Source organism: Pristiophorus japonicus, chromosome 9, assembly GCF_044704955.1.
Source record: "Pristiophorus japonicus isolate sPriJap1 chromosome 9, sPriJap1.hap1, whole genome shotgun sequence".
In the NCBI taxonomy this organism is placed as follows: Eukaryota; Metazoa; Chordata; class Chondrichthyes; family Pristiophoridae; genus Pristiophorus; species Pristiophorus japonicus.
In genome coordinates, this window is record NC_091985.1 from 212,956,551 (window position 1) to 212,977,777 (window position 21,227).

The 21,227-nt window shown below is 46.1% G+C and overlaps 1 pseudogene; it reads left to right on the plus strand.

Moving 5' to 3' along the window:
* The window catches only part of LOC139274113 (zinc finger protein 721-like), a 367,939-nt pseudogene that overhangs the window by 194,304 nt on the left and 152,408 nt on the right, over nucleotides 1-21,227 (plus strand).

Genomic DNA, 21,227 nt, shown 5'->3' on the forward strand with positions numbered 1-21,227 from the left:
TCTGTCCTCAGTGCTGACTTTTGTAAACTCCTATTACAGAATATTAGAAAAGGAGGATTTACAGACGGGAAACTCGAACCAATCACAGTCACTCGATTCACCTGTATATCATCGGCCTTTGAATGTGAAAGGAGAAACGGTTGTCTGTTCTGTCTGTGAGAAAAGATATTAAACATTAGTGTGACTGGTAAAGCACCGAGACACACACACCCGAGTGAGAGTGTTCCAGTGCACTGACTGTGGAAAGAGCTTTAACCAGTTACACAGCCTGAAAAAACATCGCACCATTCACAGAGGGGAGAAACCGTTCACATACTGTGTATGTGGACGAAGCTTCAATTGATCATCCAACCTGGAGAGACACAAGGACACCCATACCATGGAGAAACCATGGGAATGTGGAGACTGTGGGAAGGGATTCAATTGCCCCTCTGCACTGGAAACTCATCGACGGCATCACAACGGAGAGAGGCCGTTCACCTGCCCAGTGTGTGGGAAGGGATTCACTCAGTCATCCAACCTGCTGGTACACAAGCGAATTCACACTGGGGAGAGGCCATTCACTTGCCCCGTGTGTGGGAAGGGATTCACTCAGTCATCCAACCTGCTGGTACACAAGCGAATTCACACTGGGGAGAGGCCATTCACCTGCTCCATGTGTGAGAAGGGATTCACTTGTTCATCCGAGCTCACTGAACACCAGCGTGTTCACACTGGGGAGAGGCTGTTTACCTGTCCCGTGTGTGGGAAAGGATTCACTCGATCATTTGACCTGTTGACACACCAACACATTCACACTGGGGAGAGGCCATTCATCTGCTCTGAATGTGGGAAGGGTTTCACTCAATCATCCCACCTGCTGACACACCAACGCATTCATACTGGGGAGAGGCCGTTCATCTGCTCTGAGTGTGGGAAGGCTTTCACTCGATCATCTTACCTTCGAGCACACCAGCGAGTTCACACTGGGGAGAGGCCATTCACCTGCTCTGAGTGTGGGAAGGGATTCACTCAGTCATCCAACCTGATGACACACCAGCGAATTCACAAGTGACTGCAGGGGTTGGACTCTGCTGTTATTGTTGCCGTTAATCACATCCAGGACTGAAACATGTTCACTCAGACCGTTGGGGTTTGTTGCCGCTGGTATAATTAATCCCTATAACTGGGCTGGAGTTTAATTTTCTGGATATCATTGAATCATAGAATGGTCACAGCACAGTAGGAGGCCTTTTGGACCATCGAACCCATGTCGGCTCTCTGCAAGAGCACTTCAGCTAGTCATAAGAACATAAGAAATAGGAGCAGGAGTAGTCCACACCACCCCTCGAGTCTGCTCCACCATTCAATAAGATCATGGCTGGTCTGATCATGGACTCAGCTCCACTTCCCTGCCCACTCCCCATAACCCTTTATCGTTTAAGAAACTGTCTATTTCTGTCTTAAATTTATTCAATGTCCCAGCTTCCACATCTCTCTGAGGCAGCGAAGTCCACAGATTTACAACCCTCTGAGAGAAGAAATTTCTCCTCATCTCTGTTTTAATTGGGCGGCCTCTAGTTCTAGTCTCCCGCATCAGTGGAAACATCCTCTCTGCATCCACCTTGTCAAGCCCCCTCATATACGTTTTGATAAGATCACGTCTCATTCTTCTGAATTCCAATGAGTAGAGACCCAACCTACTCAACCTTTCCTCATAAGTCAACCCCCTCATCTCCGGAATCAACCTAGTGAAACTTCTCTGAACTGCCTCCAAAGTACCCACAGGTCCTGCTGTACTGCAGCACTTTGCAATCTTTCTCCATTTAAATAATAACTTGCTCTTTGATTTTTTTCTACCAAAGTGCATGACCTCAGACTTTCCAACATTACACTCCATCTGCCAAATTTTTGCCCACTCACTTAGCCTGTCTATTCCTTTTGCAAATTTTTTGTGTCCTCCTCACACATTGCTTTTCCTCTCATCTTTGTATCATCAGCAAACTTGGCTACATTACACTCAGTCCCTTCTTCCAAGTCGTTAATATAGATTGTAAATAGTCCCACTCCCCGTCCTTTCCCCGTGCGCCTGCAAATGTTTTATTTCAGGTACTTATCAATTCCCTTTTTGAAAGCCACGATTGAATCTGCCTCCACCACCCTTTCAGGCCGTGCATTCCAGATCCTAACCACTCGCTGCTTAAAGAAAAGTTTTTTCTCATGTCGCCTTTGGTTCTTTTGCCAATCACCTTGAATCTGTGTCCTCTGGTTCTCGACCCTTCCGCCAATGGGAATATTTTCTCTCTACTCTGTGCAGACCCCTCATGATTTTAGAGCACCTCCATCAAATCTCCTTTCAACCTTCTCTGTTCTAAGAAGAACAACCCCAGCTTCACCAGTCTATCCATGTAACTGAAGTCCCTCATCCCTGGAATCATTCTTGTAACTCTTTTCTGCACCCTCTGTCAAACAACTGTTAAATAAATCAGCTTTGTTTCCTACATACAGTGAGTCGATTCCTTGATTTCTCCAAGAGGAGACTAATTGATGTCCTGTTACCAACTGTTCCGTTTTTGAGCCTTTTCACGGCCTCTGTTTTAGTGATGTTGGTTGAGGGATAAATGTTAGCCAGGACACCGGAGATCTCGCTTTTCTTCGAAATATCGTCATGGAATCTTTAACGCCGACTTGAGAGGTCAGATGGTTCTGATTCTTTTTTTGATTCGTTCACGGGATGTGAGCGTCGCTGGTAAGGCCAGCATTTATTGTCCATCCATAACTGCCCTTGAGAAGATGGGGTGGGGGTGGGGGGGGGCCATCTTCTTGAACTGCTGCAGTGCGAGTGTTTGGGAGGGAGTTCCAGGATTTTGACCCAGCGATAATGAAGGAATGGCTGAGGATACGGATTCTTTTCCCTTCAATCTGTTTCAGCGAATACACTGACACACGAACACTTTTAGTCTTTGTAACATAAGACCTTTATTAGAGATTCTCCGGCCGGGACCTGTGAAGATAAAGGGAACACCCTCGATTTGAGCCTGTTCACCTCTCTCCTGACAAGTCTCGTAACAGTACAAAAGCTCAATATTTATACATTGTTACAGCAGAACATATTTGAGTGGCACTTAGTTTATACAATCATTGGTCGGCTTCCCTCATAGCATACCCAATTGCAGGCTAACAACTCTCCAGAAAGAGTGGGCTCCAGAGTCCTTGTTTACAGTTTCGCTTTACATTGTATTTCCCTATTTTACGGCTGGTTATAGCAGTCTTTTCGTCTGACTCATGCCTGACTTTGCTTTTCGCGTAACTCGTGTTTGACCACAACTCTGAGTAACCCCTTTTTCTGTCGACATTTCTTTCAGCTATCTTCCCATGATTCTCTTCACCACTTGACATATTCACAACTCCTTCATGCACATTCACATTCCCCCCTTTTATCATTTTATGATAACCCTGGTGATTATTCCAGGAGTATCGCATTCAGCCGTTCGCATTCTTGTTCCTCATACCCTTCTTGATCCTCGAGTAAACTTTTAGTCTGTTGAACCAGATTCTGGGAGCTCGTGACTGTAAGAGTTTGCTCCAATTTTGTCATAACTTTACAACAAATATTACAGCACCCGATGATCAGACAGCAGGTGATTATTATTACAATGAGAATAACTGCTCCGTGAATCAAATAGGATCCCCACGATCCTCCCAATAGCTAATCCAACCAACCACTCCCTTTCTTTGGGCCCTGCCTAAACTCATCCAGCAGCTTTTTTATGGCATCAATGGCTTGGGTGATATATGATTCATCGGTAACATGCATTCTGCATTTATCCCCTATGATGGTGCATACTCCTCCTTGTTGGGCCAGCTGATAATCCATGGCATAGCGGGTTTGCTGCGTATACAATCTTAGTTCAGACAGCTCTCGGTTAATGGCATCCAGTCCCTTAGATGTGCTATTGCCCAAAATGGTCAATCCGCAAATAAGGTAGTTCCTATTTTTGGCACTAATTATCCCCGCTGATCCCCCTACAGATAGGGCCCCGAGGAACCCGTAGCTGAGTGATGATCCCAGCGTGATAGGATCCTCCCAATCGGCACAGAACTCCTTGCTGATGGCCCGTGTTACTATCGTTCTCTGGGTATGCCCCCTTTTGGGGCATGGGACAGTGAGTGGTCCTATAGTTCCTACTGCAAAGAGGACCGGGAGGGTCGGTGTTGCTGTCTTGAAAGTGGCGTTGAGGAGGAACACGAATCCTTCCTTAGCTCTATAACACTTTACGTCGGTGTTGCTAACACTCATGAACTGCTTATACCACCAATTGCTAGGTTCCCTTGAATTTGAGCCCGATCGTACCAATTAGTAAGCATCAAACGGGTATGCCCATGTTTCTGAGCTGACATGAGTTCCGTTACACTGACCGCAGATAACTTGCCTTCCTGCGGTCACGTTCAGGCATCTTTGCTCATTACAGGTACAGGTAAACTGGCCTTTACGCACTCGACAGTGCTGACGGGCACACTGCGTCTGCACACAGGTGGCGTTCCCGGGGACCAGGGCTATACACACCCCCACCCTTGTCCTGAGAAGCAAAGTGGGTAGCTTGCATACCGCTCCGTTCTTTCCCTGGGATCCCCTGCACTCAGGATTCATGGAGTCTATTAATTCCACACATCTTCCCGGTATACCCCTTCTATATTCGCCCGTTTGTCCCTCACAGGGTGCGTCCGAGGTATCCGCTGTATATAAATCACGGGGAGTCCACCCAGGGATAGCCACGAACAGGGCCTCTACTGATTGGGCTAGTGGGTAACACACAGTTCGATTACCATGCAATCGGGTATGGGTCTGATAAAATAAGTTATCCTGTAGCCCTTCTAGTTCTGCTAGGATTGCACAAGATAGCACAATTATACCTGCTAGCTTACACATGTTTAAATAATTTTAGACGATACTACACATTAGTTAACAAGATAAGGATAGATCAGAAAACAGCTAAGTCTGCTTGTTCCTTTCTCCTGCCGTGTTCTTGGTGTTTTTCTTCCTGCCCCAAGGATGTGGTTTATTCAGCTATGGAGGAGAGGAAGTCTGGAACAGAAACAAGGGTTAGGACGACCAGTGAGATAGGCTCATTATGAAGTAATAAGTTTACAGTCGTGCAGGTGAATCCAGGCACTTCTCCCTTCAACCTTAGCTGCGGTGGGGGTAGTGAGTAACACCTGAAAGGGCCCGTCCCATCGTGGCTCCAACCCTTTTCGAATCCATTTCTTAATCAGGACATACTTTCCTGGTTGCACGAGAGATGATTCGGGTAACACTGGGAGGTCAAGGTGAGCATCTCGAACCTGGTTGTGGACTATTCTCAGAGCCTGAGTTAGGGCAAGAATGTAGATAGTCATTTCCTCAGTCATGTGGTGAAATTGGACAGTGGAGGGGACATTCTGATTCCATGGGGTCCTAAGGGGCCTACCATAAATGACCTCAGCGGGGGTCAGTCTAGCCTTACTGGTGGGAGTAGTTCGGATCTGGAATAGGGCTATGGGAAGGAGTTTGAGCCAATTGAGTCCGATTGATGCTACCAGTTTTGCAAGCTTGGTTTTAAGAGTTTGATTAGCACATTCAATTAGTCCCGCAGCTTGGGGTCGGTAGGCACAATGCAGCTGCTGGTTAATGCGCTTCTGGGAACAGAATTCTTTGTTAACTTGGCCAATAAAGTGAGGGCCATTATCGGAACTCAGTCGAGCTGGGATACCATATCTGGGAACAATTTCCCTCATTAACACCTTAACAACAGTTTGAGCCTTATTGTCCAGGGTGGATAGGCTTCGATCCATTTACTAAACACATCTACTATTACTAACACATATTTGTAACACTGAACTCTTTGCAACTCAATGTAGTCTAACTGCAAGGTCTCAAAGGGACCTTCTGGTAGGGGCGTCTTACCCCAATCACAGGGGACTCCCTTCCCTGGATTATGCTGTTGGCAAACAAGGCAGCGACTACTGATGTTCTGGGCTAGCATCTGGAGTCTAGGGTGCCACCAAGTGGCCAAAAGCGTGTCACTTGTTGTCCTTGCTCCACAATGAGTAGCAAAGTGCATACATTTAATAACCCATAAGGCCAACTCGTCAGACATGCAAGTCTGTTCCACGGGAGTGGTCCATAGTTTAGAGACATTGTCATAAGTACATCCATAATCTTTCCACAACAGTTTATCTTTTTCAGGAGCGTCCTCCTGAGCTTTAATGACATCTTGGATGGTTGGCATTGGTTTTTCCGAGGCTAACTTATCCTTACAGGATTTTTAGTTTGACTCATCATTCTAGGCACCACCATTTGTTGTCCGCAAGAGGCCTGTTTAGCCTCTCTGTCAGCACAGCGGTTTCCTATGTCAACCGGAGACTATCCGGTAGTGTGGGCGGTACACTTGACAATGGCAATACGCTTGGGGAGCATGAGGGCTTGCAACAAATCAGATACTCGTTGCCTATGGGATATCTCATTCTCCTGTGAGGTTAGGAATCCCCTATTTTTCCATAATTGTCCGAAATCATGGGCTACCCCAAAGGCATACCTAGAGTCGGTATAGATATTGACTTTGAGGTCTTTGGCCAAGATACAGGCTCGGGTGAAGGCGAATAGTTCAGCTTGTTGGGCAGAATAGGCGGCTTCAAAAGTGGCAGATTCCAAGACCTGATTCTCCTGGTTTACTATGGCGTATCCTGAGATTCGTGCACCTTCTGCATTAATAGAAGAACTTCCGTCAACATACATAATACAGTCTGGGTCTTCCATTGGTACGTCAACTAAATCTTCCCTGACCGATGAGGCCTCTTGAATTAAAGATAAACAGTCATGACTGGGTTCTTCCTCATCTTGGGGTGGCTCAGTAAGAAAACAAGCCGGATTAATGGCAGTACAGTGCCGAAAGGTCAGCTTAGGATTATTTAGTAAGTAGATCTCATATCTGCTTTGCCTCGCCATGGTAAGGTGTTGAGTCTGCAGTTGGCCCAGGAGGGCAGCTACGGAGTGAGAGGTGTACACAACAATATCCTGCTGGAGGGTAATGTTGGCAGCGGATTGAAGGTTATTGTAGATGGCGGTTAATATTTGAGTACAAACAGGGTGCCCCAAGGCAACAGGGTCTATTTTGGAAGAGTAGTAGGCAACAGGCCTATGCTTATCCCCGTGTTTCTGAGTTAAGACAGCAGTAGCACAGTCTTTCAGGATTGTACAATACAGTTGAAAGGGCCGGTCATAGAGGGGCCGGCCCAAAGCCGGAGCTTGCAACAGGGCTGTCTTTAGTTCCTTAAAGGCTTGGACATCTGTGGCTTCTTTTTCAAAGCTGCCTTCCTTAGTTGTATACGGTGTGAGGTGCTTGGTCATCAGGGCAACGTTAGGGATCCAGGATCTACAGTAATTGATCATCCCCAACCACTGCCGCATCGGTTTAGCCGTGCTAGGGACTGGAAACCGGCAGATGGGTTCAACTCGGCTAGCCTCCAAGGCCCGGTGGGTGCCTGATAAGATGATCCCAAGAAATTTGACTTGAGACTGGCCAATTTTGACCTTTGATGCGGAAACTATGTATCCCAGGGAGGACAAGTAATTCAGTAACTGATTAGCATCCTCCCGATTACTTAGTTCATCTGCGCTGGCTACCAGTAAATCATCCACATACTGAATTAAAGTGGATTCCTTAGTCAGCGTGAGGGACTGTAACTGTTTCTGCAGGCACCTTGAGAATAAGGTCGGGGAGTGGATGAACCCTTGGGGAAGTCTAGTCCATGTATATTGCTGTCCCTGGTAAGTGAAGGCGAACAGGTACTGACTTGCCTGGGCTAGCGGCAAGGCAAAGAAGGCATGTTGGAGGTCTATTATTGCGAAGATCTTGGCATTTTCTGGGATTAACGACAGTATCTGTGCTGGGTTGGGAACCAGAGCGTGTAGGGGCCGGACAATAGCATTGATGGCTCGAAGGTCTTGGACCAAGCGGAATTGATTTACCTTGCCTGGCTTAGGAACTGTCAGTATTGGTGATTTACACGGGGACTGACATTGAACAAAAATCCCCTGTTCCACTAATCCCTTGATCAATCGGTGGATACTCGGTATTGCTTGTGGTTTCAGTGGGTACTGGCGAATGGAGGGCCAGTCCACATTATCCTTTACGAGGATCTTAATCGGATCAATTGGAGTATAGCCCACTTGGGAGGGGTCCTCTGCCCATATGTGAGGATCCACGTAATCGGATATATTGGTACCGGTATGGTGGCATAGTACCGTCAGGACCTCCTCGGGATCCATGTGAAATTGGACCGTCCGGCCATGTCCCACAATCTGCAAATCCAGGCTGGTAGGGTCAGCCTCGTCTATAGCTTGGCGCACCATAGTCCCTAAATCTTTAGCGTGGTGGGAGGTAATACTTCGCGAGTGATGTGGGGTGCCACCGTCGGGGGCTGTCGCCACAAATTCTTATTCATTTCCACAAAATCCGCCTTCCCCTCTGGTCCAGACACTCTGGCTCTTAGGAGGATTTCCCACTCGTCTCCCACATGGTCCGGATAGAAATTCTGAAGATCCTGATTCTTTCCACTAGGATCATAGGCCAGGGTCACATGATAGGGCGCTTGGGGCAAATCCAGGGACCACCATTGAGGGGTCCGGGTAGTATAGCACTGCCGTTTAAAGGTTCCTTGCTTTACAACGATTCCATCATCCCTGCATTCCAGATGCAACTGAAATTTACAGAGGAGGTCCCTAGCCATCAGATTACAGTCCAATTTGATGGTGATAACAAACCGATGTTCCACAGATTCTTCCCTGTAATTTACTTTGACTGGTTCTGATACCGGGAATGTTGAGACTTGTCCCAGGAACCCTGACAGTCCCTGTGTCTCAGTGGAGGCGGGGAGTTTAAGCTTTGATTGTACAGAGGACATGGAAGCTCCTGTATCTATTACAAAGTGTTGCCACTCATTTTGAATCTTTAGCGATATCATTGGTTCCTCATCTGAGGAAGGTCCTCGTACAGTCAAGCTGCGTGGTCAGTATTGATGTTCAGGTCTTAACGGGGCAAAGGGGTCTTCCTGCGAGAAGGTCGTATAAGATCCCCGTCCTCTTCCTCTTTGCCCCCTTCCTCGTCCTCCTTTCCCTCCACCATCCCGATGAGAGGGGCATTCCCTGCTCCAATGTCCCTCCTGTCCACAGTTAAAGCATCGTCCACTCCTTTCCCAGCCCCTACTACTCCCCATACCCATTCGGGGGCCGTAAGGGGGTCCATAGTTTGCGGGGCCGTTGGGGTGTTGGGTATACCCATATCCTTGGTTATCCACCCATCCCTTTACACAGTACTGTGGTTCCATTTGATATCCCCTTGGATCGGGTTTTGGTCCTCCCCGTGAAGGCTCTTCCTTTCTTGTCACATATTCGGTCTTGACCCGGGTTGGGGGTGCACCTCCCCCTTCTCCCCCTTTCTTCTCTTGCCAATAATATTTTACCGCTCTTTCCATTTGGGCCCTACTTTTATCTGCCCAATTCATATTATTGGTCCGGATAGCGTGAGTAATCGAATGGGGTAGGCATTGAAGTAGAATAGTGCAGAATTGAGGTGAATTATCCCCTGCCCTGAAGGCATTATCTCCTGATTGACCTCCGTATATTTCAATAAATCTTTCCATGAATTCGTCGGCAGTTTCTTCTCGTTTGGGTTTAGTTTCTAATACTGCGGCCATACTGATGGGCTTCTGAAGGGTCTTGCTGAGAGCATTAAAGATAGTGTTTAGGTGTTCCTGGGCATTATTAGGGTGAGCAGTCACTAATGCATCATGGGTGGCTCGCCCCAAATTTTCTAAGAACCGGTCGTGTTCAGTCGGGCTCAGGGTCTGCTGCACTAAGGACCACAAGTCTCTTGATTCCGCATTATAAACTGCAATGGTGAGTCGGAGGTGATCTATAAACTTGACAGGTTCTCTCTTTCGATCTGGTATGGTAGCCAGGATAGCCATAATCTCATTCGGTTTCCATGGCATATATACATCTATGGTGGGGTGGTTCGCAACCTGATTTGAATCGGGATTTGGCATGGGTCGAACTGGGAACTGCCTAGTTCCTGCCCTAGTTTTCTGGACAGAAGTATTATTTCCTGAGGCCATTTCCCTATCCGAAGAGCACTCCGAGCCTGTAGAACTAGTGCTGGAGCTTCGGCTATGACGAGTGAGTCGTCGCCGATGGCCCCGAGGTTCAGACTGAGAACGGGGCTGGTGAGAGCGCCCGCGTCGCCTCTCTGGACTAGGGGTCCGAACGGTTGAGCCCCGCTTTGTAGTTTGAGATCTGGTTCTACCGGCTACAGGGTCGGTGAACTGAGGAGTGGAGTCACTATCTGGAGAATCGGGGTCCGTCTGGGTTTGTTGGTTCGGTGGTGTAGGGTTACGATTATCATTACCTTCTGCCGCCGGAGTGTAGGGTGGGGGTTGACGGGAAGGAGGCTGTGACAAAGGGTCAGAGGTTGCAGGAGGCGCCGTTGGGCGCGGCTGTGTCCATTCATCAATTTCATCATCAGCCTCGGTCAACGCAAAGCCAACCATTCGACTACGTAGTCTATCGGTACCCTTCTCAGAGGTCCCAGGGGAACTCTTAGTACGTTTCTCGTGTGCGCACTCTTTCTTTAAGACGTCTACAGTTTTAACATGTTCTCCTTCTGTCAAGGAGAATCCTAGTTTAGTGGCGTTTTCCTGCCAGCTTGACAGAAGGGACTCATCTTTCAGCTTTTGACAGTACTGTCTCCATTTGGCTATTAAATCCTTATCCCTTTTCCCCCGTCCCTTCTTCCAAATTATTCCCTGCGCTTGTTTTACTACTTCCAAGCTTTTGGTGCCCCCTAGTGGCCATTGATCATCTCCTAGTAATTTATTCAAAGTTCCAGATAACAGTCTAAATTGTTCAGCTTTTTCAGGGAATTCTTCACATATCTTTTGGAGCGGACTACCCGCATCCGTAGTTTTATCTAAATGATTATCCTCACGTCGCCCCGCGTAGGATCGAGGTCCTAATTAGTTCCAATTGCCCTCGCGGTGGAATAAGTTATCTTATCCAGAGCTTAGGCGGACCAAGTGATATACGAGATCGACGCCGTACCTGGCATAAGTACAATTTCAAATTTACACACTCCCACGTTGCCCCGTGGCTTAGTTTTCCCTAATTCCCTGTCCTCCGTGTCACCGCGCGGTCCCCCTATTCGCGTCACCCCGCGATAATCCTTACTTAATTTGTTCTAGATTCCAGATTTAAATCCAATCTGTGCCTAGACGGGCCAAGTGATATACAAGGTCGACATCACACTTGACTTGGACACTTATTTCCTAAGTTTAGAAAGTATTCGCCAGATTGACCTAGATCTCGTTCAGACGCTACCTGAGAACCAGCGAGTGGCCAAACTCCCCTTAGACTTATGAAACCGGAGGAAACTGCAGTGGTATTTAAAATATACTCACTCCAGTGGCCACTTTCCTCCCGTCTCGTCTGAGGTTAGTTCGGCTCTTAGTTCGCAAGTTTTCGGCAGTCGTCCATTGAGATCCCACTTCTGACACCAAATGAGGATACGGATTCTTTTCCCTTCAATCTGTTTCAGCGAATACACTGACACAAGAACACTTTTAGTCTTTGTAACATAAGACCTTTATTAGAGATTCTCCGGCCGGGACCTGTTAAGATAAAGGGAACACCCTCGATTTGAGCCTGTTCACCTCTCTCCTGACAAGTCTCGTAACAGTACAAAAGCTCAATATTTATACATTGTTATAACAGACCATATTTAAGTGGCACTTAGTTTATACAATCATTGGTCGGCTTCCCTCATAGCATACCCAATTGCAGGCTAACAACTCTCCAGATAGGGCGGGCTCCAGGGTCCTTGTTTAAAGTTTCGCTTTGCATTGTATTTTCCTATTTTACGGCTGGTTATAGCAGTCTTTTCGTCTGACTCATGCCTGACTTTGCTTTTCGCGTAACTCGTGTTTGACCACAACTCTGAGTAACCCCTTTTTGTGTCGACACTGCAAATATCGCAGCTTGACATTTCTTTCAGCTATCTTCCCATGATTCTCTTCACCACTTGACACATTCACAACTCCTTCATGCACATTCACATGGCGATATGCTTCCAAATCAGGACGGTGTGTGACTTGGAAGGAAACGTGGAGGTGGTGGTGTTCCCATGCGCCTGCTGTCCTTGTCCTTCTAGTTGGTAGAGGTCGCGGGTTTGGGAGGTACTGCCGAAGAAGTCTTGGTGAGTTGCTGCAGTTTATCTTGTACATGGTAAACACTGCAGCCACGGTACGTTGATGATGGGAGGGAGTGGATGTTTAAGGTGGTGGATGGGTGCCAATCAAGCGGGCTGCTTTGTCATGGATGGTGTCGAGCTTCTTGAGTGTTGTCGCAGTTGCATTCATCCAAGCAAGTGGAGAGTATTCCATCACACTCCTGACTTGTGCCTTGTAGATGGTGGAAAGGCTCTGGGGAGTCAGGAGGTGAGACACTCACCATAGCATACCCAGCCTCTGACTTGCTCTTGTTGCCACAGTATTTATGTGGCTGTTCCAGTTAAGTTTCTGGTCAATGGTAACCCCAAGGATGTTGATGGTAGGGGATTCGGCTATGGTAATGTCATTGAATGTTATGGGGTGGTGGTTAGACTCTTGCTTGTTGGAGATAGTCATTACCTGGCACTTGTGGCGTGACTGTTACTTGCCACTTATCAGCCCAAGCCTGAATGTTGTCCAGGTCTTGCTGTACGCAGGCATGGACTGCTCCATTATCTGGGGAGTTGCGAATGGAACTGAACACTGTGCAGTCATCAGCAAACATTCCCACTTCTGACCTTATAATGGAAGGAAGGTCATTGATGAAGCAACTGAAGATGGTTGGGCCTAGGACACTGCCCTGAGGAACTCCTGCAATGATGTCCTGGGGCTGTGATGATTGACCCCCAACCACCACAACCATCTTCCTTTGTGCTAGGTATGACTCCAGCCAGTGTAGAGTTTCCCCCAGATTCCCATTGACTTCAGTTTTACTACAGCTCCTTGATGCCGCACTCGGTCAAATGCTGCCCTGATGTCGAGGGCAATCACTCTCACTTTGCCTCTGAATTCAGCTCTTTTGACCATGTTTGGACCAAGGCTGTGATGAGGTCTGGAGCCGAGTGGTCCTGGCGGAACCCAAACTGGGTATCGGTGAGCAGGTTATTGGTGAATAAGTGCCGCTTGATACCACTGTTGGTGACAACTTCCATCACTTTGCTAATGATTGAGAATAGACTGATGGGGCGGTAATTGACCAGATTGGATTTGTCCTGCTTTTTGTGGCAGTTTTCCACATTGTCGCATCGATGCCAGTGTTGTAACTACTCGAACAGCTTGGCTAGAGGTGCGGCTAGTTCTGGGGTACAAGTCTTCAGCACAACAGCCGGTGTGTTGTTGGAACCCATAGCCTTTGCTGTATCCAATGCATTCAGCTGTTTCTTGACATCACGTGGAGTGAATCGAATTGGCTGAAGACTGGCTTCCTTAGGAGGAGGCCGATATAGATCATCCTCTCGGCACGTCTGGCTGAAGATGGTTGTAAACAGCAGCCTTTTCTTCTCAGAAGATCAAGATGTAGAACCAGTTTGTGTCAAGATAAGAAATAATAAGGGAAATAAATCACTGGAAGGAGTAGTCTATAGGCCCCCTAACAGTAGCTACACTGCAGGACAGCATATAAATCAACAACACATGGAGGTTTGTAAGAAATACTGCAATAATCATGGGCGATTTTAATCTTTTTGATTGGACAAATCAAATTGGCAAAGGTAGCCTTAAGGAAGAGTTCATAGAGTGTATTCGGGATATTCTTAGAACAATACGATGTGGAGCCAACCAGGGAGCAGACTATTTTAGATCTGGTAATGTGTAATTAATGATCTCATAGTAAAGGATCCTCTTGGGAAGAGTGATCATAACGTGGTATAATTTCAAATTCAGTTTGAGGCTGAGAAACTTGGGTCTCGTACTCGTGCCCTGAACTTAAATAGAGGCAATTACAAAGGAAGGGTAAGATGGTAGATAAGCAGTGACAGACATTTAAGGAGATATTTTATAACTCTCAGCAAAGATATATTCCAGTGAGAAAGAAAGACTCTTAAGAAGAACCAGCCATGGCTAACTAAGTATTTTTTGAGGATGTAACTGGTAGAGTGGACAAGGGAGAACCAGTAGATGTGGTGTATTTGGACTTTCAAAAGGCTTTTGACAAGGTCCCACACAAGAGATTGGTGTGCAAAATTAAAGCACATGGTATTGGTGGTAATATACTGACGTGGATAGAGAACTGGTTGGCAGACAGGAAGCAGAGAGTCGGGATAAACGAGTCCTTTTCAGAATGGCAGGCAGTGACTAGTGGGGTGCCGCAGGGCTCAGTACTGGGACTCCAGCTATTTACAGTATACATTAATGATTTGGATGAGGGAATTGAGTGTAATATCTCCAAGTTTGCAGATGACACTATAGTGGGTGGCGGTGTGAGCTGGGAGGAGGACGCTAAAAGGCTGCAGAGTGACTTGGACAGGTTAGGTGAGTGGGCAAACATGTGGCAGATGCAGTATGTGGATAAAGGTGAGGTTATCCACTTTGGTGGCAAAAACATGAAGGCAGAATATTATCTGAATGGCGGCAGATTAGGAAAAGGGGAGGTGCAACGAGACCTGGATGTCATGGTACATCAGTCATTGAAAGTTGGCATGCAGGTACAGCAAGCGCTGAAGAAGGCAAATGGTATGTTCGCCTTCATAGCGAGGGGATTTGAGTATGGGAGCAGGGAGGTCTTACTGCAGTTGTACAGGGCCTTAGTGAGGCCTCACCTGGAATATTGTGTTCAGTTTTGGTCTCCTAATCTGAGGAAGGACGTTCTTGCTATTGAGGGAGTGCAGCGAAGGTTCACCAGACTGATTCCCGGGATAGGTGGACTGACATATGAGGAGAGACTGGATCGACTGGGCCTATATTCACTGGAGTTTAGAAGGATGAGAGGGGATCTCATAGAAACATATAAAAATCTGATGGGACTGGACAGGTTAGATGAAGGAAGAATGTTCCTGATGTTGGGGAAGTCCAGGACCAGGGGACATAGTCTACGGATAAGGGGTAAGCCATTTAGGACTGAGATGAGGAGGAACTTCTTTACTCAGAGAGTTGTTAACCTGTGGAATTCCCTACCGCAGAGAGTTATTGATTCCAGTTCATTGGATATATTCAAGAGGGTGTTAGATATGGCCCTCATGGCTAAAGGGATCAAGGGGTATGGAGAGAAAGCAGGAAAGGGGTACTCAGGTGAATGATCAGCCATGATCTTATTGAATGTTGGTGCAGGCTCGAAGGGCCGAATGGCCTACTCCTGCACCTATTTTCTATGTTTCTAAGAAATAATGGATGGCATCAAATTGAAAACAAAAGCATACAATGTTGCAAAGATTAGTGGAAGGCCAGAAGATTGGGAACTTTTTAGAAAAGAGCAAAAGACGACTAAAATAGAAAAAAGGGAAAGGAGATAGATTAAGAGTAAACTAGCAAGAAATATAAAAAGAGACAGTTAGAGATTCTATAGGTATATAACAAGGAAGAGAGTAGCTAAGTTGGTCCCTTAGAGGATGAGACTGGGGAATTAATAATGGAAAACGAAAGTGGCAGAGAATTTGAACAAATATTTTGTATCGGTCTTCACTGTAGAAGACACTAAAAGCATCCCAATAATTGATAATCAAGGGGCTATGGGGAGGGGACAAGGTGGACAAGTCCCCTGGACCTAATGGCCTGCATCCTATGGTATTAAAAGAAGTGGCTACAGAGATGGCGGCTACATTGGTTGTAATCTGCCAAAAATCCCTGGATCCTGGATTTTTGATTGGAAAACAGCAAATGTAATTCCCCTATTTAAGAAAGGAGGGAGACAGAAAGCAGGAAACTGTTAGCCTAACATCAGTCATTGGGAAAATGCTGGAGTCCATTATTGATGAAGTAGCAGCAGGACATTTAGAAGATCATGGTACAGTCAAGCAGAGTCAGCATGGTTTTATGAAAGGGAAATCATGCTTGACAAATTTATTGGTGTTCTTTGAGGATGTAATGAGCAGGGTGGATAAAGGGGAACCAGTCGGTGTCATGTATTTGGATTTCTAGAAGGCATCCAATAAGGTGCCACATAAAAGGTTACTCCGCAAGATAAGAGCTCACGGAATTGGGAGTAATATATTGGCATGGATAGAGGATTGGCTAACTAACAGAAAACAGAATTGGGAAAAATTGGGTCATTTTCAGGTTGGCAAACTAACTAGTGGGGTGCCACAGGGATCAGTGCTGGGAACTCAACTATTTACAATGTATATTAATGACTTGGATGAAGGGACCGAGAGTAATGTAGCTTAATTTGCTGATAATACAAAGAGAGGTAGAAAAGCAATTTGTGAGGAGGACGCAAAGAATCTACAAAGGGATATAGACAAGCTAAGTGAATGAGCAAATATTTTGGAGATGGAGTATAATGTGGGAAAATGTGAGGTTATCCACTTTGGTATGAAAAATATAAAATCAAATTATTATTTACATGGGGAAAGATTAGAAAATGCTGCAGTACAGAGGGATCTGCGGGTCCTTGTACATAAAACACAAAAAGTTAGCAAGCAGATACAGCAAGTAATTAAGAAGGCAAATGGAATGTTGGCCTCTTTTGCAAGGGGGATGGAGTATAAAAGTAGGGAAGACCTGCTACAACTGTACAGGGGAAGAAAGGTTGAGCAGTTTGAGCCTATATTCATTGGAGTTTAGAAGAATGAGAGGTGATCTTATTGAAACGTATAAGATTCTGAGGGGGCTTGACAGGGTCGATGCAGAGAGGATGTTTCCCCTGGTTGGGGAATCTAACACTAGGGGGCATAGTTTCAGAATAAGGTTGCCTATTTAAACTGGAGATGAGGAATTTCTTCTCTGAGGATCTTGAATCTTTGGAATTCTCTACCCCAGAGAGCTGTGGAGGCTGGGTCATTGAATTTATTTAAGGTGGGTATAGACAGACTTTTGAACGTTAAGGGAGTCGAGGGTTATAGGGAGCGGGCAGAGAAGTGGAGTTGAGGCCAAGATCAGATCAGCCATGGCTCAAGGGGCTAAATGGCCTACTCCATCTCCTATTTCTTATGTTCTTATGGGGTCTCGGTTGAACGTCTCATGTGAAAGACAGTACCTCTGACAGTGCAGCTCTGACAGATAGCAATATATCTATCCTATATTCATAAGTCAACCCCACACTGACACGCAGTACCTGAGAGTGACGGGCAGGGTCTATCCTATACTCCCCTGCTTATCCCACACTCGATGATTAACCCCACTGTTCAAACTACAATCGGCTGAGCGCCTCCACCTGCTTTTAATGGATGTTTAGAGTTTCAGCCGGACCAATAAAGTACTTTGCAATGGTTTTAGTTGAACATAAACATGGTGCTGAGGTGCCACTGTCGAATTTAAAATAGTTTCTGCTGAATGATTGTCACTTGTTGCAGGACTTGCTTTCAGCCAGGAGATGGCACCAACCTCTAATAGTTTGGAGTGTGCGGATTGTGTCCACACATCCAGACCACCGTGAGTCTGGTGCTCCCTGAGGAGCTGGTCAAGCACGGGGTGACCAAGTACTCCAGCTCCAAGTAAATCTCCACAATTTACTGACACAAAAACGCAGAAAATACAACGGCTTTTTTAAGAGCCACCAACAACCTCTCTGATGGAGCCGCCAGTTTAATGCATTGAATTGGTCAGTTTATTCATTCCAGCTAACGTCTTTCCAGGTGTGGTGCCAGAGTACTGCTAATGTGGTACCCTTTGTTTAAGAAGGGAGAAAGGGATAGACCGAGTAATTACAGGCCAGTCAGCCTGACCTCGGTGATGGGAATATTATTGGAAAAAATTCTGAAGGACAGGATAAACCTTCATTTAGAAACAGATTAATCAAGGGCAGCCAGCCCGGATTTGTAAATGGAAGGTCGTGTCTGGCTAACTTGATTGAATTTTTGAGGAGGTAACGAGGGTTGATGAGGATAGTGTGTTTGATGTGTAAATGGATTTTAGCAAGACTTTTGATAAGGTCCCACATGGCAGAATGGTCACAAAAGTAAAAGCCCATGGGATCCAGGGAAAAGTGGCAAATTGGATACAAAATTGACTAAAAGGCAGGAAACAGAGGGTAATGGTTGATGGCTGTTTTTGTGACTGAAAGGATGTTTCCAGTGGGGTTCCGCAGGGCTCAGTACGAGGTCCCTTGCTTTTTGTGGTATACATCAATGATCTAGACTTGAATATAGGTGGTATGATTAAGAAGTTTGCAGATGATACTGAACTCTGCTATGTGGTTGATAATGAAGAAGAAAGCTGTAGACTGCAGGAAGATATCAACCAACTGGTCAGGTGGGCAGAACAGTGGCAAATGGAATTTCATCCAAAGAAGTGTGAGGTAATGCATTTGGGGAAGGCCAACAAGGAAAGGGAATATGCATTAAATGGTAGGTCACTGAGAAATGTAGAGGAACAAAGGGACCTGGGAGGGCATGTCCACAGATCCCTGAAGGTAGCAGGCCATGTAGATAAGGTGGTTAAGAAGGCATACAAAATGCTTGCATTTCTTAGAGCCATAGAATACAAGAGCCGGGGGGGGGGGGGTTATGCTTGAACGGTATAAAATACTAGTTAGGCCACAGCTAGAGTACTGCATGCAGTTCTGGTCAGCACATTACAGGAAGGATGTGATTGCACTGGAGAGGGTACAGAGGAGATTTATGAGGATGTTGCCAGGAGTGGAGAACCTTAGCAAGAGGACAGATTGGATAGGCTGCGTTTGTTTTCCTTGTAACAAAGGAGACTGAAGGGAGACCTCATTGAGGTATATAAAATTATGAGGGGCCTTGCTATAGTGAATAGAAAGGGTCCATTTCCCTTAGCAGAGGGGCCAACAACCAGGGGCATAAATTTAAAGTAATTGGTAGAAGGTTTAGAGATGATTTGAGGGGAGATGTCTCCACCCAGACGGTGTTGGGGATCTGGAGCTCACTGCCTGAAAGGGTGGCAGAGGCAGAAACCCTCACCATGTTTTTAAAAAGTACTTGGATGTGTACTTGAAGTGCTGTAACCTGCGGACCTAGAGCTGGGAAGTGGGATTCGGCTGGATATCCTCCTGTTGGCTGGCAAGGACATGGCCTCTTTCCGTGCTGTAAATTTCCATGATTCAATGTTTGTCAATCTGGTGAGAAAATGATCAGAAAAATAGTCAAACTGTCCCATTTTAATGTCTGTCGCTGTCGAATTTGTTGTGAAATAAAGTGAGCACGGGCTTGTGACCCGCTCAATTCACTCTTACTCTGCTCTCGCACTCATTCAGAATTTCTACGCCACCCGGTGTACCCTTACCCACCCCGCTCAGGGCTAAGGATAATTTAATTCCGTTTCTCTCTGTGGAGCCAGTCTCTCCAATATTGAATTGCTGCTGTGAATATCCCGCTTACTGCCAGCACGTTCCATGCAATGTAACAATCCAGAGTGAGCTTATTGCACAGACCAGGATGGGCTCTGTTTTAAGGATCCTTGATTCTGTTTTCAGGAAACCCGGCTCCTGTTCAGCATCAGGGTCCCTCTATTCCCGGTAATCTGTTCCTGTCATGGGCACTCGTTTCAGCTCAATCTCCATCAGTTTGGTAAGAATGGGCCTTATTCCGCCCACTAGAGACAATATGACAGAGAACAGAAAAGGAACGAATAATGTAACATGTTTTTGTGTTAGCACTAGGAATGTGATGGGAAATTGTGAATAACAGAATGCAAGGTGAGAGATTTTTCAGCAAAATACTGCGGATGCTGGAATCTGAAATAAAAACAGAGATTTTTAATCTTTGTCTAAAAATGACATGCACATTTATCTCTTCCCCACATTGATTGTCTACAAACACATTATCACACTGAAAGATACAGAATGAATCTCAGACTTGCAACCCATCCCAGTGACTGACAGATACAGAATTAATTTCATACACACTTATCATATCAGAGAATGACAGATTCAGAATGATACCCAATATACCACACAGTACCAGTGACAGACAGAAAAGGAATGAAAGCTACGCTCACATACTGTAACAGAGACTGAGATTATGAATGATTCCCCCACTTCAATACATCACCAGAGACGGATTGATACAGCACTATTCCCACACGCACACACAGTACTAGAGACAGACAGATACACAACGAATGTAGCAGAGACCACACTGCAAGGCGTGAATATAGTGCGCAGCTTGGAGGAAGAACATCTAACTTGCTTTCTCATCTGGAAGGAGTGTTTGGGGCCCTGGATAATGGTCTGGGAAATGGTGAATGGGGAGATGATGTTTCCTCTGTACTTGGAATGACCTTTCTGACGGCAGGGCATGTGTGGGTGGCAACCGCTAATCTGATTGGTTTTCTGAAATATCCAATCAGAGATACAGATCAATGCAAATTGATATCATTCTTAATCAGCCAATCACAATCATTGCCTTCACCCATCCCTCATTAGCAAAGGGCTGCCGAATTAATCCGAGCCTGATATGCAGTGTCCTATACACACCTGTCAATCCCACACTGACACACAATACCATAGAGTGAGTGGCATTGTCTGTCCTATACACACCTGTCAATCCCACACTGACACACAGTACCAGAGAGTGAGTGGCAGCGTCTGTCCTATACACACCTGTCAATCCCACACTGGCATACAGTACCAGAGAGTGACAGATACAGTATTTATCATTTTTCACCGGCCAATCTGACAGTGACACAATACAGAGAGTAACAGAGTCAGCGTCTATCCTATGCTATTTTGTCCATCCCACATTGACACTATACCAGTGAGTGATAGATACAGTATCTATCCTACACTGACCAGTAATCCCACACTGGCACACTGTACCAGAGTGACAGATACAGTATATATCCTACACTCACCAGTAATCTTACACTGACACATTGTACCAGAGAGTGACAGATACAGTATGTATCCTACACTCACCAGTAATCTCACACTGACACGCTGTACTAGAGAGTGACAGATACAGTATCTATCCTACACTGACCAGTGAATCCCACTGACACACTACCAGAGTGACAGAGGCACTGACTATCCCACGCTCAGTGACTAACCCACT